The following is an 18,943-nucleotide window of genomic DNA, read 5'->3' as shown; positions in this document are numbered from 1 at the left end:
GTGACGCAATTTCAACTTAAAAATGATGGCCAGTTTAAAGGAAAGAGCAAGGGTTGCTGTATTTGTGGGGTCGTCATATAATAAAAAAATGTCCTAAAAATAAGAAGTTGAATGCCATAATTGAAATAGAATAAAAAGAAGCGCATAATAAGGTTCCTTGAAAGGTTAACCCAATCAGAATGATTAATGTTATACAAACTGAAGAAATGATGAATACTCAAAGGTTGTTATATGTAAACGTTATCATTATTTATCAAAATGTGATGGTCATGGTAGACACCGGTGCTACTAATAACTTTGTGGATGGAATGTTAAGTTGCTGAGAACTGAGTTGTAGCATAGGAGAATTCAACTTATAGATGTGAACAATGATGCTCAACAAGTTACAGAAGTGGTTTGTGTGAGTTTAAAGATTGGATCATGGGAAGGGAAGTGCAAACTGTGGGCAATGTTTCTAGATGATTTTGACATTATATTGAAAATGAATTTCATGTTGGCGGCGAACATTTCAGTGTTGCCTTGTTATAGGAAAATATATAGGCGATAATAAGCATGCTTTTTTTGTGATGGGTATTCTAGAGAAGTGGGACATAAAAATCAAATAATGGGTATTTATCAGCCTTGCAGGTTGAAGGTGGTTTGGAAAGAGGTGAAATGACATATCTTACCGCCTTGGTTGAAGTGAATGTGAATTAAATGATTCAATTTTCATACTATGTTGATGAGATATCAAGGGAATTTGATGATGTTATGCCCCTTGAATTGCCTAAATCGTTGCCGACTAGACATGCTGCTGATCACAAAATTGAATTAGAGCCTGATTTTATAAATTTGCAATCTTATGAATGATATGTTATATGTCTATCGACAAATTTGTGGTGGTATGTCTTGATGATTTGTTATATATATTGAAAGCCTAAAGGAGCATTTAGAGTGTGAAAATGTCTTGAGCTCAGGTATTTAATTGACTATTTCATAAATTTTTTGATCAGTTTTGCACCTGTTTAAAATTACCAAATTACTTGACTTGTATCATGTATATATTTTGGTATATCGTTATTTTTCATATATCATGTAATGCACACTACATACATGTAAATATATATAACATACTAGTTAATTTAATATGCACAAGGTCGAGATTTTTCATGAAAACAAATTTCTTAGAGTAAAAGTAATGACATGATTTCTTTACATATTACTTTTTCGTAAATCCTGAGTGGTATATATTAGATTTGTTTGGTTTGACATGTTGTACTTTTTTTTCTATGAATTTAATATAATTTATGATAAATAAAATGAAATGTTTCATTTATAGGAAAGATAAGCAGTTCTTCGTTTTCTGAAAGTGTAATAATTTTAATTTATGTTAGGAAATGAATAACACACAGATGGGGGGTGAATGTGTTTTACTGTTTTTGAGCTTTTCTTGTGTTAGATCACACAACATTGTAGAAGGGGGTTGAATACAGTATTTATACAATCAAATCGATTTAACACAAGTATGTAATAAAGATCAAGTATATTCAATAAACTATATTACAATATGAACTGTTGTTCACTCTCAGTGATGAACAAATATCACTAAGAGCTGCTAGGTTACAATGTATAATCTTCTCAATAATGATAACACATATAGTGTAAAACCTAAGTCTGTGTTTATATAGTACACAGTTACAATATAACTTTTAATTGATATGGAATACAATTCTGTCTCCTAAAATATATCAATCAGATATCTTCTACAAGTCTTCTAGTCCTCTAACTCTTTCCATGCATATCTTCTATTATTTTAGTCTCGATCTTCTCCTGTAAATTAGTTTCATTCCTTAACTGAAAGTATTCCCGCACTTAAGTACTGATATGACCTTAAGTTCTGATATTAAGTTCTGACTTCCAGTAAGTCCTGATTTCAATAAGTCCTGATATGTCTTGTTGTTAAGTTCTGAAAACTAAACACAAATCATATTAGACATGACATCTCAAATATATCTAACAATCTCCCCCAACTTGTAAATTATGCAAAATATACAAGTTAATAGATTTGATGATGTCAAAAACATATTAAGTACAAATGCAAAAAGAGTTTAACTAGATTACTAACTACAACTTACAGACCTTGTAGCTTTTACCAATCTCAATGAGTCAATCTGAATCCAAAATGATTCTTGACAAAGTTTAATATAAGCTTTTCTTCTTTAATCCTTAGGACTTGAGATAGTGTAGTCTTGACTTGCTTAAACTCTTCATTCTGACTTCCAATCTGGTAGATTGCAGTCCTTAGAGCAGAGATATGGTTTCTTTCTAAACCATCATCCAGTCTTATTACCCTTGGATGAGAAGAATCTTCATTGTAGCATAAACATTTCTCTTTCAGTATCACTTCAAGTTTAGCAGAATCCTTCTTCATTGAAATTTCACTTCCATCATCTTCAACAATATTAGGAATGAATTCTGTAACCTTGAACCAAAAATTATAGCTTTATCTCTTATGGTCTTCATTATGAAAGTTGACCATCTTATGGTAATATCAAACTTTACCTCTAAAAGGTAATGAAAGAATTGAAGTTCTTTCAGTGATTTATTTAGCACATCTGATTCTGACATTTGATATGTCCTTCCATCTTCAAGAAATAGAATCAGATATTCTTTGACATTGTGCTTGTCATGAGCATCCAGTACCACTTGAACAGAGATAACCTTATTAAGGTGTTTTTGTGTAACATCTTCAAGAGGTTTGTCAGTTAGCAAAATGGATCTCTAGTAGCAACTTCAACTTCCGTCTTGATCTTAGCTTCATTAGAACCTAGTCCAGCCCTATCTTTTGGTTCTCTAGCATTTAACCCAATAGTCGTGAAATCAGACATCAATTGGTTTTTCTTTGGATCTGATGGTTTGACATTTTTCCATAGAAGTTTCTTTTTATCAGCTACTTCCATCTTGTCTAAATCAACTTGAGCTCTGTCAGAGGTTGATGTCTTGATAACTCTATTAGAATTTGTTGTTTCTGTTATAGCTTGCAGTTCTTCACTCTAAACAACTTGAGCACTGTCAGAGGTCGTCTTTGATTCTTCAGAAATCTTCCTTCTTTTCAGAGTTTGAACATCTTCATCTTCAACAAGAGTATCATCATGAACTTGAACCAGTTTGCACACAGGTTTTATCGAGATTTGAGAAATTTTCATCTCCAGTGGCTTGGTTGGTTCATCAACTTTTCCCTTCCCTTTGTCTTTGGGATCAATCTCAGTCTGTGATTTTGTTTTGGGATTTGATGCCTCAGTATTTGACTTCTCCTTGATCACAATGACTTTTTCCTTAGGCCTTGGAGGTTTCTTTACAACAGAAGCTTTTGGGTTTATATTTGTCTTTTCAGCTTTAAATCTAGCTTCTTTCTCCTTGAGATTTTCTAAATCCATTTCAGGATTATGCTTCAGAAATAATCTTCTAGCAATCTCCTCATCAAGTTTCTGAATCTTGGGATCCTTTAGTAGACTGTAGTCTGCTTTCCCTTGAGCTTCAGAGTTTGCAGAAACTTCTGAGAGTCTTGACTTCCACCTTGTATCAGAACATCAGGCTTTGTCATCAGACTTTGCTTATCAGAACTTGATATCAGATTTTGATTATCAGCACTTGCTATCAGATTTTGAGTTAGAGCAGCTTCAGGACTTGTCTTCTTTTGAGTAGAAGATTTACTTGCATTGGTATTTAGTTTCCTTGAAGAAACCTTGCTGCTCTCCCCTTGACCTTGACCTATATTCTTATCAGAGTTTCCCTGGTCATCACCTTTGTCATCCTTCTTCTTCAGTATCTGAGTGATTGAGCATTTGGACTTACTTACCTTCTCCCCCTTTTTGGCATCATCAGGTAGTAGGAGATAGAGAAGAAGTTCAATTGGAGATTGGATTTCATCTAATTGAGCTTTTTGAGAGGCTTGATTTTGCGGGACCTCGGTGATTTGGGCATGTTGCTGTTCTTGAATCTTTTTATTGGCTTCAACTTTCTCAGAAATAGGTCTGATAAACCTCTTTTAATCAAGCTTGGTCTCCATATCCATCTTTTCATCTTTTTCAAGAAGTTTGTCAACCTTTTCATGAGTAGCAGAGTGTAGACCTTGAAGATTTTTGGTAGACAGAGCTGTGACTTTGAGTTGTCTTGAAATCAGAATTTGTGAGCAACTCATCAGCTTTTCCAATATGGTTTGTTAGTACTTTGGAGCTTGGAATGAAATCAGTTTCATTCCACTTCTTGGTCCACTCCACACCTCTGTGAGTATCTTCCCAAGGAGTAGGTGTAGCTTGCTCAACAAATTTCTCAATAAGTGCCTTCTTTCCTAGAATGGGAGCTGAAGTTTCAACAGAAACACTGTCTTCAGAACTTGAAGAAGACTCATTATCTTCTGATAGTACAAGAGTATGTGAGGCAACTGGAGATTCTGGAACAGCTTCATCTAAATTCTGATCATCAGAATTTATCTCCAGAATAGGAGTTGTTGGTATCTCAGCCTGTAGAATAGGAGAAATGACTGTAGATGGCTGAGCTGCTGTGGTTGGAGCTTCCAGAAATAAAACAGTAGGAATATTTAGTCTTTGAAGGTCAATTTTAGGACTTAATTCTAAATCTTCAACTGTTGTTTCTCTGACTGGAGAGACAGTAGGAGTGATCACTGTATCATTAGCAGTGTCTTTGGCTTGAGCTGGAGGTGGCAAAGATTCAATCACAATTGGCTTTGAGACCGGAGATTCCTGATCCCCTTCCTCAGCTTCAGTAGTATCCTCAGATGAAGGCTTAGCCATGTGCCTTTTTCCCCTCATTTTCTTCAATCTCCTTGATAGTGAAAGAGTTGCTTGATTTGCATCAGAACTTACAGTTTTCCTCTTCAAATGACCTGAACCCGTAACTTCATCTAAATTCTGATGGGTTAACCCTTCAGCTTCTTCAGTCACAAGTTCTGATGCATGAACCTGTGCTTCTTCATCATCTTACTCATCCCTTAGAATCATCGTCCTTATCTTTGGTGGAGGTTGAGGAATAGACTTTGCCTTCTTAGGCCTGGAAGATGAAGGTCTGATGGTAGGTGCTGATGGTTGTTGTTGTGAGGATTGAGCTAGTTGGAAGTATGTTCTGATGGTAGGTTGAGTTGGTTGAGGTTGGGAGGTGGTTGGTTGTGTAGGTGCTGATGGTTGTTGGGATGGTTGGACATCAGGATATATGGAGGTATAGGTATTTGGGTCAGGGTTTACCAAAAACTGTTTGACTTATGGAATTTGGAGGGGTCTTAGAACAGTTTTCTTATTATCAGTAGATAATAAGTCAGTAAATGCTCTCTTAGCAAGTTTAAATGGTGAAATCAACTCACTTGCTAATTGGGGTGCATCAGAGCAACAGAAACTGTAAATAATTTGACAGAATCTAGCAAAATATACAGCATTCCTATCTTTGGTCATCCTATCACCTATGAATCCTAGTACAACATTAGCATAATCAAAATGAGATTAAGTAATCAGAGCATACCCAATTTGCTGACTTAGGATAGGAATTGCATCAAAGTTTGAACACTTGTTTGCAAAAGTTCTTGTGATACAGTCAAAGAAGAAGCTCCACTGCCTCATGATGTAGGGTCTCTTCAACTGCCCAAGCTTTGAAAAACTTTTCTCATAGCCCAGATTGGCCAGTAGTTGTTGAAGAGCTGTCTCCTTAACTGTTGAATAAGTACAGTTTTCTGGCAATTGGAGTGCTTGTCGAACTATGGCCAAAGTCACCACATGTGCATCCTCCCCTGTTGTAAATATGATGCTTGGGGACCCATTAGCACCACCATCATCACAAACTCCTGATCTCCAGAACTCCAGCACTTGAGTCCCTGAGATTGCTTCAGGTTGGGTCAAAGCATACCCAATCTCACTTCCAGATAGAAAATCTTGGATGAAGTGAAGTTCTGATGGGGCTTCATCCTTGCTTAGTATAGCCAAGTAGTAGTTAGGAACAAACTTAACTCCATTGAAAATGATGTCTTTGGGTGCCATTTCTGTGAAAAATAAGTGAGAAAATAGAGTATAAACAAGGTGTTTGATAAACGGCCTGTAAGAAAATAGCTTCAGAGAATATTAGTGAGAGAGAGAATAAGAGAGATTAGAGAAAGAAAAGTAGGAAAAAGATTATAAAATCTTTTAACACCCATATATATACTCTCTTTTTGACAACTTTTATGATTGAAGCAGAACAAACTTTAGACACCTGGCAACATATCATTAGTCAAAAAATTATTAGTGGGCATGGGTATTAAGCAGTAATAAATGTGCACATGCAGTATTTCAAGGAAACACGCTTCCCACTTACTAAATGATTATGACTATTTTTATCTCACCTAATTATATTCAGATAAAATATGACCGTTACAGTATTTACCACAAATAAGTCAAGTAAATAAATAATGCCACGTAAGTATCAGAGTTTGCATCAGGATTTAATATCAGAACTTGACTATTATCAGATTTTAACGGTCATCAGAACATGGCTTCTGTACTCAAAAAGTGAATGTCTGTTTCTGTGATTCTTCGTACAAATACTGACTTGTTTCTTCAGAGTTTAAGCATCAGAACTACCATCAGAACTTGTCCTCAGAATTTATGCAAATGACACTTAACTGTTTGTCAAAAACAACTTAATCACCACAGTAATTTTCATCATTCATATGGAGTGATAGTGTGTGCATTAGCAAAATATCAGATAAAGATTAAAGTCTGATAAACTTCAGTACATCTTAGAAATATGGCATAACTATGAAAAGTGCTTAAAATCTGTCATTAATAATGAAGTCTACTATAGAATAAATTTATGCAAGAATCCACCTCAACTGTTTGTGCTCATTTTATGCATCTTCTGAAATTCCTTTTTACAGTGGCTTCTCAGTGTAAGCGAGTCACAATTGCTATCAGAATTTATGCTATTATCAGAGTATTTCTCCAGTAATCAAAGAATGTGAAAAGTCACCAAGAAAAATTTATTTGCTTTTCTAATGCATATTACTTAATACCAGCAATGCACTTGGGTCTTCCCTTCCACATATTTACTCTAGATCTCAAAGGAGTACCTGACTTCAATTTTCTTTTATTTTCTTTAGATAAGTGAGGCTTATCAAACATGTTGTTCATCCTTAAGATTTCTTGACATCAGAATTTGACAGGAAAGAAGCAAGAATCTAGTTTGTGACTTACTAATAAGATACCCAAAGTAAATTTGACTAACCTCATCATCAGAATTTGCTCATGTTAATGAATTTCCACATAAACAACTAATTCAAACATGGGATTTCTAGTATGTTAAAGACTACTAGGTCAGCATATAGCACAATTATCCTCATTGGATTGAATAGTCATAGAACATTCAAAACACTATCAGAGTATATAGATCTACATCAGATAACAATTAGTATTTAATGTATTACAATTTAAGCACAGATTACATGAAGATAAGACAATCTGTAAACACTAATCATAAAGTCTGATGCATGTGAACAAAAACTAAGCAAATTTAGAGAAAGAACATGAAACCATTCCAAGTAGAGCTGGCCAAATGTGCGGGTTTGAACCGCACATTCGGGACCGGTTCGTACGGAAACCGTAAAAAATTCGGACCGCACCGGGCCGGTTCAAACCCGCCTAACTCGCTAAATTACATGAACCGAATACGAATTGTAAATTCATGAACCCGGAACCGCACGAGCCCGCACGAGCCGCATGAGCCACTCATCCCGCACAGCCCGCACGAGCCCACACGGCCCGCACGCAACTGTGTTCACGCGCCAACACTTCTCCTCCCTGCTGTTTCTGCCGTGCCTGTGAATCTGTGACTGTAACGTTAACCTGCAGACTCCAGTTAACGTTAACCTGCAAGTTAACGTTCCCTGTTCCACCTCCAACGGCAACTTTTATCTCCTTATAAATATATACATATAAACAGCAATTTATTCACAATTTCTTCGAACTCAATTTCTGGTTCTCTCTCTCAATCTCAATTTCTCCGACCTCCAACTTCTTTCTCCGACCTCCAACTTCTGTTTCTCCGACTTCTTTCTCCGACTTCTTATAACCCATTCGCAATTTTCAATTCAACAACAAAGAGGGAGCATTTATAAATTATAAGTTATAACAGGGATACTTCTTATAATTCTATTCACGTTTATAACAGAAAATGGAACATGGAAGAGGGAGCATTTCTTCTCAAGGTTCAACCCCGTCCGCTTCGATGCTCCCGCCTCGACCCGGATCCACGTTTAATACCGAAGAAGGTATGTTATTTTCTGTGTTTTTGTGTGTTTTTGATGTTTGATTTTCCGAAAAACTATGAACTTGAGGATTTGAGGTTGAGGTTTGAGGATGAGGACGGAGTTGTTGTTGTTGGTGTTTGAGGATGAGGACGGATTTGAGGTTCAGCTTACTAGTTAATTAGCTTCTATAGTTTTATTCGTGTTATATATATATATATATAATATTGTTTATTCGTTTTGTAATTTTTTTTAATTGATGGTTGTAATTTCATTTTCTATTCGTTTTTATTCGTTTAATTCATGATTGTAATTTTTTTAATTGGTTATTGTAATTTTATTAATAGATTATAATTTTTTTATTCCTTTTTAATTTTATTTGTTTTTTAATTTCTGTAGGTGCTACGAGTTCGAGTTTTTTAATTTCTGTTTATCAATGATTATAATTGTATAATTGAATGTGTTAGTATTGTTACTACTTTAAAGGAATACGAAGAAAATGATAATTTTAGTGATATTATTAAGGATATGAAAATTAAATGGATCGAATACTTTACCGAATTTCCGTATATTTATGGTATTGCATGTCTTCTTGATCCCGGTGTTAGGAAGGAAGGTTTAGAAAATATGTTAGAACATTATTATGCTGTGTTAGGAGTTTCATATAATCATGTTTTATATGTAACTAATTGTTTAAATTTGTTGTTTCGTCTTATAGATATGTATGCTCCAAAAACTCAAAGTACTATACCACCAAAGAGTAGTAATACTTCTAGTAGGTTTAGTAGTACCATTTCATCTATACTAACCAAAAAACAAAAATATAGAATTTCCCAGTCATCTACCGTACCTTCTTCTGCCACTAGTATGGTTCACGAATTTTTTTCATATAGTTATGAGTTAAATGATGATTTTGATATACTAACATGGTGGAAGAATCATGAGTTACAATTTCCGGTTTTAGCAAAAACTGCAAAGGATATTTTAGTTGTCCCAGCTTCTACAATTGCGTCCGAGTCCGCTTTTAGTGCAGGCAGAAGAGTGTTAGATGAGAAGAGATCCAGTCTTATGCCAGACGTTGTAAAGATTTTAGTTTGCAAAAAAGATTGGGATCAAGCCGATAAAAGACAACAAGGAAGAAAAGAAGACTCCGACGATGACGACGAGCCATGGATGACAATGGATACTTCATCCGAATCGGGAAGCTCAACTAGCGAACAACTTTAGAACAAATATTTAATGTAATTTTTTTTTAAGTTTTAATATCATTTGATTTGTAATTTTTTAATGTTTGATACGGTTTGTTCCGTTTTTTAGAGAGAGAGGAGTCCTCTCACATCATTTGTAATTTTTTTAAATTAATAAAATTTATAAGAGGTACCATCCTCTTTTTAACAAAAAATTTAAAATAATAAAATTAATTGATTACAACTACAATATTTTGAATAAATTATGTGACATAATAGAAAATAATGTTACATTTTATTATTTATTTTTTATTAATTGATTACTAATTTCGAGTAATTATTGCTCGAGTTTTCAGGAATTATTGCTTCCAGTCAGGATCTCAATTATGCAGCCCGCACACGGCTCGCCCAGCCCGCACACACGGCTCACCCAACTCGCGAATGCAACCCGCACAGCCCGCACACACGGCTCGCCCGCGAATTTGTTCGGTTCGTTCGGTTCGGTTACGAGTCCTGTTTTAACGGTTCAAACCCGGCCCGAGCCCAGTTCGTAATTCAGCGGTTCGGTTCAGTGTTTAAATACCGAGTGTTCAACCCGTGTGCGGCCCGGCCCGGCACGCACGGACCGCACAAGTGGCCAGGTCTAATTCCAAGTTCATTTACCATTCTTGTAAAAGTAGCTTCACATAGTGGTTTTGTGAATATATCTGCTAGTTGTTGATCTGTTGGAACAAAATACAATTTCACTCTACCTTCCATCACATGTTCCCTTATGAAATGGTACCTAATGCTGATGTGCTTTGTCATTGAGTGTTGAACTGGATTACCTGTTATAGCAATAACACTTTGATTATCACAGTAAATAGGTATTTTAGAAAATTCTAACCCATAGTCCAGTAACTGATTCTTCATCCATAGAATCTGTGCACAACAGCTTCCTGCAGCAATATATTCTGCTTCTGCAGTTGATGTGGAAATTGATTTCTGTTTCTTGCTAAACCAAGAAACCAATCTGCCTTCAAGAAATTGGCAGCTTCCACTAGTGTTTTTCCTGTCTATTTTGCATCATGCAAAATCTGCATCTGAGTAACCTATTAGCTTAAAATCTGATTCTCTAGGATACCACAATCCTGGATCAGTTGTACCCTTGAGTTACTTGAAAATTCTTTTCACAGCTATTAGATGAGGTTCTCTTGGATCAGCCTGAAATCTTGCACAAAGACAAGTAGCATACATGATATCAGGTCTACTTGCAGTTAAATAGAGTAAAGAGCTAATCATACCTCTGTAGTTAGTAATATCTACTGATGAACCAGTATCTTTATCTAACTTGGTTGCAGTGGCCATGGGAGTGGATGCAGTTGAACAATCTTGCATTCCAAATTTCTTGAGTAAATTTCTGGTGTACTTAGATTGACAGATAAAAGTACCTTCTTCATTTTGCTTGACTTGAAGTCCCAAAAAATAACTAAGTTCTCCCATCATACTCATTTGATATCTTGACTGCATTAGCTTTGCAAACCTTTCACATAGTTTGGCATTTGTAGAACCAAATATGATATCATCAACATATATCTGTACCAAAAGTAAGTCCTTTCCATGGTTGAGGTAGAACAGTGTTTTATCAATTGTACCTCTATGAAATCCACTTTCCAGAAGGAATTGAGCTAAAGTCTCATACCATGCTCTTAGAGCTTGCTTAAGGCCATAAAATGCTTTGTCAAGCCTGTAGACATGATTTGGAAATTTTAAATCTACAAAGTCTGGAGGTTGTTCAACATATACCTCTTCTTCCAATTCTCCATTGAGAAAAGCACTTTTCACATCCATTTGAAAGACTTTAAACTTTTTGTGAGCAAGATAAACCAAAAAGATTCTTATGTCTTCCAATCTAGCAACTGGTGCAAATGTTTCATCATAATCAATACCCTCCTGTTGAGAGTAGCCTTTAGCAACCAGCCTTGTTTTGTTTCTTGTAATTATGCCATCACTGTCATTTTTATTTCTGAACACCCATTTTGTGCCAACAATTGATTTGTTCTTTGGTCTTGGCACTAGGGTCCAGACTTCATTTCTTTCAAATTCATTTAACTCTTCCTGCATTGCTTACACCCAATCAGCATCTTGAAGAGCTTCTTCCACTTTCTTTGGTTCAGTCTGAGATATAAAAGAATGATAGAGACATTCTTTTGATGTTGCTGTTCTAGTTCTGACACCTGCTTCAGGATCTCCAATTATTAAGCCAGGTGTATGTGATTTGGTCTACTTCCTTGCAGATGGAAGTTGATTTCTAGAACTGGATCCTCAACCATGATCCATGTTGTCTCCAACAGCATTTTCTGATGCTCCCCCTGTAGTTATGCTCTTTGAGACTTCAGAATTTGAGTTGGATCCTTCAGGATTTGAAGAATCAGAGTTTCCAAAATTATCAGAATTTGGCTCATTAGAACTTGATGAATCAGAACTTGAAGAGCCAGTGACAGGTTCTGATGCTTCTTGCGAGTCCTGAGTTGTGGTAGGATCTTCAGCCTGCTCCCCCTGGACAGGTGCAGTTTTCCTTGGAGTAGTTACCACAGTTTCAATGCTTAACCCGTCAGAACTTACAGGATCAGGATTTAAGTCATCAGAATTTATAGAATCAGAATTTAAATCTTCATTTTCAAATCTCAGCTGATCATGATCATTAAAATCTTCAAGTCCAGTAATCTTTTATCATCAAAAGATACATTGATAGATTCTATGAAAGCCCTTATTCTTAAATTGTAGACTCTGAAGGCTTTTGTGGAAAGTGGATATCCAACAAAAATTCCTTCATCAGCTTTTAAATCAAATTTTGACAGCTATTCAGGATGAGTCTTAAGAACAAAACACTTGCAACCAAATACATGAAATTATTTTAGATTTGACTTCTTTTTCTTCACCATCTCATATGGTGTTTTTCTATGCTTGTTTATGAGTGTAGCATTCTGTGTAAAATAAGCAGTCTGCACAGCTTCAGCCCAAAAGTAGGTTGGCAGCTTTGCTTCATCAAGCATAGTTCATGCAGCTTCAATGAGAGTCGTGTTCTTTCTTTCTACAACTCCTTTTTGTTGTGGAGTTCCATGTGCAGAAAATTCCTGCTTTATTCCATGCTCTTTGCAGAACTCTTCCATGATTGAGTTCTTGAACTCAGTGCCATTATCACTTCTTATAATTTTGACAGAATCTTTGACCAATTTATCCAGTTGTCTGACATGATCAGTTAGAGTAGATGCAGTTTCATTCTTCTTGTGCAAGAAATACACCCAAGTGTACCTTGTGAACTCATCCACTATAACCATAGCATATTTCTTCTTTGTAATAGACATGATATTGACTGGACCAAATAGATCAACATGCAGTAGGTGATAAGGCTCAAGAATTGAAAATTCAATTTTTGCTCTTGAATGAAGATTTTCTTTGTTTTGCCTTTTGACAAGAATCACAAAGGCCATCAGGAGCAAATACTGATTTTGGCAGTCCTCTCACAAGATCTTTCTTTACTAGCTCATTTATGTTGTTGAAATTTAAATGAGAGAGTCTTTTGTGCCAATTCCAGCTTTCTTCAATTGATGCTCTACTCAACAGACAGATTACAGAACCATCAGAACTTGTTGAAAGTCTGGTTTCATAAATGTTACCATGCATGTAACCTTTCAGAACCACTTTGCCTGTAGAATTGCTTACAACTTCATAGTGTTCTTCAAAGAAATCCACATGATAACCTCTATCACAGATTTGACTCACACTTAGCAGATTGTGTTTGATTCCTGAGACAAGAGCTTCTGTTTCAATGATGACATTCCCAAGATTGATATTGCCATATCCCAGAGTTTTTCCCATGTTTCCATCTCCATAAGAAACTCCTGGGTCAGCTTTCTCCACAAAGTCTGATAGCAGGGTTTTATTTCTAGTCATATGTCCTGAACATCCACTGTCCAGAACTAGGATATTTTTTCTGTTGCCCTGCAATCACAAAGACCACTATTGGTTAGTTTTAAGGACCCAGAATTGCTTGGATCCTTTGGTCTTTTTAAGTTTGTTAGCATTTGCAGCGGATTTAATTTCAGAGTTTATGCTAACATATTGTTTATCAGAATTTATATTAGACTTTGCAACAGACTTTACACTAGAAGGAATAATACTAACTTTCTTCAAAAAAGGTTTTATTTGATAATATTCATAGTACAAACTATGATATTCCTTACAAGTATAAATGGAATGCCATAAACTACCACAATGAAAACAAGGATTTTATGGTCTAAACCTAACAGACTGACTCTTAATTCCTGATCTAGGAGGTAAAGAGTTTATATCTTTATTTTTCCTGCAAAAAGAAGCAAGATGGTTAGAGTTTCTACAGTTATAATATTTTTTTCTAGGAGCATTAGGAACAGGCATATAATTATTGCTTTTATTCACACCTTCCTTTCCATTCCTATTTTTCCTAGCTTCCTTTACCTTGTTCACATTTCTAATCTCTTTCAGCTTATGCCTAAGCTGCTTCTTTGTCATTAAGCCTATGTTTACTTCAGCTGGTTTATCCTGTTTTAATTTGTCAGAAGTTGACTTTTCTTTGACTTCTGTCCTAGACTCTTTCATCTTTTCAGAATCAGACTTTACAGTTTTTGCTACAAACTTAACAGGATTTACCTTTGGCTTAGCAGTCTGTTTAACAACAATTGGCTCAATTTGTTCAGTTCCTTTCTCACTTTTATCATTTCCATAACCTAATCCCTCTTTCCAGTTTCCACTACTTAGTAAATTCTGAGTTGTTCTGCCAGAGTTAGTCCAAGTTCTAATAATCTCTTTTTACTTTTCTAAGTCAGCTTTTAGAGATTCATTCAATTTTAACACTTCATCTCTAACATACAAAGCATCATCTCTTTCTTTCTTAGTTTGATGAAGAAAAACTAACTCCTTTTCTAAATAGTCATTTCTCTTTTTAAAAGCAAGATTTTCATATGTTAATCTTTCACATGTTAAAGTCTGATCTCTATAACTAATGAACATGGTTTTAAGATATAATCTCAACTCAGTAATATCATCAGTATGAAAAGCATAAGTTATTTGAGGTACCTTCAATTCAGCAGTTTCAGTACTGCTATCAGCATTTGTCATCAAGGAATAGTTCACCTCATGTTCAGAATCTGAAGTGTCTGTCCATCTTTTCTTCTTTGTGACAAGTGCCTTGACTTTGTCACTTTTTCCTTTCTTGCAGTCAAGAGATATATGGCCTCTTTCACCACAATTGTAGCATTTGACATTTGAGTTATCTTCTCTATCAGACTTTCCTCCTTTCCCTTCAGACTTTCTGAACCCTTTCTTATCAGAACTTCCACTTTTCCTGGAAAACTTCTTGCCCTTTCTGAATTTCCTGTAGGCTATCTTTGTGATACTCTTCACCATAAGAGCACACAGTTGCATCATCTCTGCATCAACATCTATTTCAGGTAAACTTTCAATTTCTGAATCATCATCATCAGAATATGATGACTCTAAATCAGACTTTATGATGAGAGCCTTTCCTTTGCCCCTCTTTGAGGCAACCACTTTAGGAGATTCCTCCTCGGCTTTAAGAGCAACTGTCCTTGACTTTCTTCCATATATTTTGCTCCTTTGATCCATCTCAAGTTCATAAGTCTTGAGCATACCATAGATTTCATCAAGAGTAGTTTCAGTAAGGTCATAGTTATCTTTTATGGTAGTAGACTTCAAATCCCAATTTTCAGGAAGAGCTAAAAGCAATTTTAGATTTGAATCTTCAATATCATATTTCTTGTCCACCAGTGACAGATCATTCAAGAGTTTGGCAAACCTATCATATAGATCAGTTAATGACTCATCAGCGTTTGAGTCAAATTGCTCATACTCTTGAGTGAGTATAGTCCTCCTGTTCTTTTTTATTGCATCAGTTCCCTGGCATCTTGTCTCCAAAGCATCTCATATCTCCTTTGCAGTCTTGCAATTAATTACCCTAGTTGACATGACATTGTCAATGGCACTATGCAGCAAATGTTTTACCCTTGCATCCTTGGCAATATATGAGATGTCTTCAACTGTGTAATCACCTTTCTCCTTTAGTATGGACTTTGCTGGTTGATCAGCAACTGCAACAGAGAGCTTGGTAGGCTTACATGGTCCTTCATTAATCCTATCAAGGTATACTGGATCTGTAGCTTCCAGAAATATAGCCATCTTCACTTTCCATATGGGATACTCAGAAGGTCTCAGTATGGGAACCCTAATAGTCCCATATCGACTGTGGGTTTGGGTGTTTTGAGTTTCTTGTGTTTTGGTGGGCTTAGTTGGGGTTTATGTTTCTTCAGACATGATTCTTTGGATCTTTATTGTATGTGTGTTAACAGAAAAGCTCTGATACCAATTGTTAGGTCACACAACACTGTAGAATGGGGTTGAATACAGTGTTTATACAATCAAATCAATTTAACACAAGTATGTTACAAAGATCAAGTATATTCAATAAACTCTGTTACAATATGAACTGTTGTTCTCTCTTAGTGATGAACAAATATCACTAAGCGGTGCTAGGTTACAATGTATAATCTTCTCGATAATGATAACACACATAGTGTAAAACCTAAGTCTGTGTTTATATAGTAAACATTTACAAGTTAACTTCTAATTGATATGAAATACAATTCTGTCTCCTAAAATATATCAATCAGATATCTTTTACAAGTCTTCTAGTCCTCTAACTCTTTCCATGCATATCTTCTATTATTTTAGTCTCGATTTTCTCCTGTAAATCAGCTTCATTCCTTAACTGAAAGTCTTCCCGCACTTAAGTACTGATATGACCTTAAGTTCTGATATTAAGTTCTGACTTCCAGTAAGTCCTGATTTCACTAAGTCCTGATATCACCTGTTGTTAAGTTCTGAAAACTAAACATAAATCATATTAGACATGACATCTCAAATATATCTAACATCTTGAATCTTTTATGCTTGAACAAAGTAAATTAAATCTTGTAGTAAAAATATGTTCATTCAGAAATTAAGCTTGCAGAAAATAAAGAACACAAATCTTCAAAACTCACTTAATTTTATATTAAAATTAAGAATGTTTTGCTATAAAATTTCTAGGCACTTTGTTGATAAAGAGTTTAGCTTCTCCTTGAGAGTGTTACAAGGTTTTCTATCTAAATTGTTACATCTGACTAAAAGACCAGTGTTAGCTTAATAATTTAGTTAATTGCTGGTTTACACAGTGTACAATAAGACATGCTATTAGCTTTTGTAAACAGTCACTTGTCATTTCCATTTATAGAAAATTATATCTTCTATTTCTGGCTTAGCATATATATAGCATCCCGTGTTTACTTGATCTTCCTCTGTCAGTTAATCTTCACCATTAATCTTGCACATCCTTCAAGCTTCTTTTTGTAGACTTGTCAATCCAGCTGTTTGGATTGTTTGTTGATTGTTAATCTTGGATATTAAACTGATCTGTAATTTTATACTTTGAAATTTTACCTCGAGATCTCCATTTTTGATCTATTAAGAACTTGACATCTCGATAAGTATAATGGATTATCGAGATCTCTAGTACTCTATAGTCAATTTGTCTTGTAGAGGTCTCAAGTTCTCTATAAGATAATTTGACTTGTCGAGATCTCTAGTCTTCATATCTTTACTTTGACTTATCGATAACTCTGAGTTCTCTAGTGGCTTCTTGACTTATCGATATCTCAAAGTTCTCTAGTCAAATTTGACTTATCGATATCTCAGAGTTCTCTAGTGAATTTTGACTTATCGATATCTCTGAGTTCTCTAGTGGAATTTGACTTATCGATAACTCAGAGTTCTCTAATGAATCTTGACTTGTCGATAACTCTAAGTTCTCTAGTGAAGAAATGACTTGTCAATATCTCCAATCTTCGTGTCTTCAATTTGGCTTGTCGATATCTCTGAGTTCTCTATAAGTCATTCTGGAGTTATCGAATGACTTCTCTATAACACTAAATATGTGACTTGTAGAGATCTTGACTTAGAATATTTTTCCTAAAACAGATTTATTCAACTCCAAGCTTCTTCATAATTCTTCTGAGGCATGATCTTCTTGATCTTCTTCCAGATTGAATTCTTAGGCTTGACACTGTTTATAGAAAAAGACTTCAGTCCGCTCCTTTGACATTTTTACAGACTTTAAGTATTACAAGTACAAAATATAGATTAAGATAACAATATAACTTATTTAGGGTTGAAAAATTGTCTTAGTCTTGTTAATGTACATACATGTCTTGCACAACAATCTCCCCAAATTTGTGAGAAGATTGCTTAACACAAATTCATTCCTGTTAACAAGACTAACCCCAAGTATAAAGTGTTGGAAGGTAAAATTAATACACAAAGCTTGATAGAATTACAACTTTTGTATAACATAAGATTTACAAGGTTCAATGGTTATAAGTATCAAGTAAAGACATTTTTTGTATCTGCTTCTTCCCTAAGAACATCCTTCAAGTGATCAATAATTTCCAATTCTTCTATAATAGGTGTTCCACTTAGAGCTTCTACAAGTTTTTATCTTGCTACCTTGGGATAACCACTGTTTAGAAAATCTATTATAAATCTTGAGAATCTACCAGCTTTGATGTTTAGAAATTTTCCATCCTTAGAGATTCTGCTCATTCCTTTTGCCTTAAGCTCTTCTGACCTTTTTATGTGCGTCTCTATTTCTTCATCATACTTTCTCCTTCTTTCTTTAGCTTCAGTCTCATTTCTTTTCTTTTTTCCTCCATTTCAATCAACCATTCAGCTAGAACTGATCTTCATGCCCTTGTAGCAGTATCCTTGTCCTTTAGCAAACTTATCACTATCTTAATTTATGTGGGAGATAGAGAATCCATTAAGTCATTTCCAAGAAAAGTGAAGGACCCATCTTCAAAATAAATTCTAACTTCTCTCAGGGATACAACCCAGACTCTAACTATTTCATCAGCTAGATGTTGGAAATAATCTTCCTCTGAGGTGCACCAATTTAGAGGTAGAAAGTCAGACTCCTTAAAACAGTTCTAGATGGCCCTTTCAGTGACTTCTCCTTTCTTTGTAGGCTTAACTTTCTTAGGCTTTCTCCCAACAGATTTGTGCTTTATTTTCAGTGAGGATTTGGCTAAAGGTAGGGTTGTCAATTTCTTGAGATTTGTCTGGCTTGTGGTGATTTAAATTTTTAGGAAGAAGGTGGTTGTTTGTTTGTACAGAAATTTTGGCTTTGAAGTTTGAGATGGTTTGGTGTTTGAAGTATTTGATGTTGTAGGTTGAGCTGAGGTTTGAGCTAGTTGTGTTTGGATTTTTAGGGATTGCTGTGGTTCTGAGCCATCATGTGGCTTTTTAGTTCTCCTTTCACTACCCTTCTTCTTCTCATCATTCTTCTTCTCCTCCTGCTTCTTGTCCTTGCTGTTAGTTGCCTTGGATTGACTTGGGTTTGAGCCAGAAGGTTTATGATCATCTT

This window comes from Apium graveolens, chromosome 8 (genome assembly GCF_009905375.1).
Source record: "Apium graveolens cultivar Ventura chromosome 8, ASM990537v1, whole genome shotgun sequence".
NCBI classification, from domain to species: Eukaryota; Viridiplantae; Streptophyta; class Magnoliopsida; order Apiales; family Apiaceae; genus Apium; species Apium graveolens.
Note: the sequence above shows the minus strand (reverse complement) of the source record.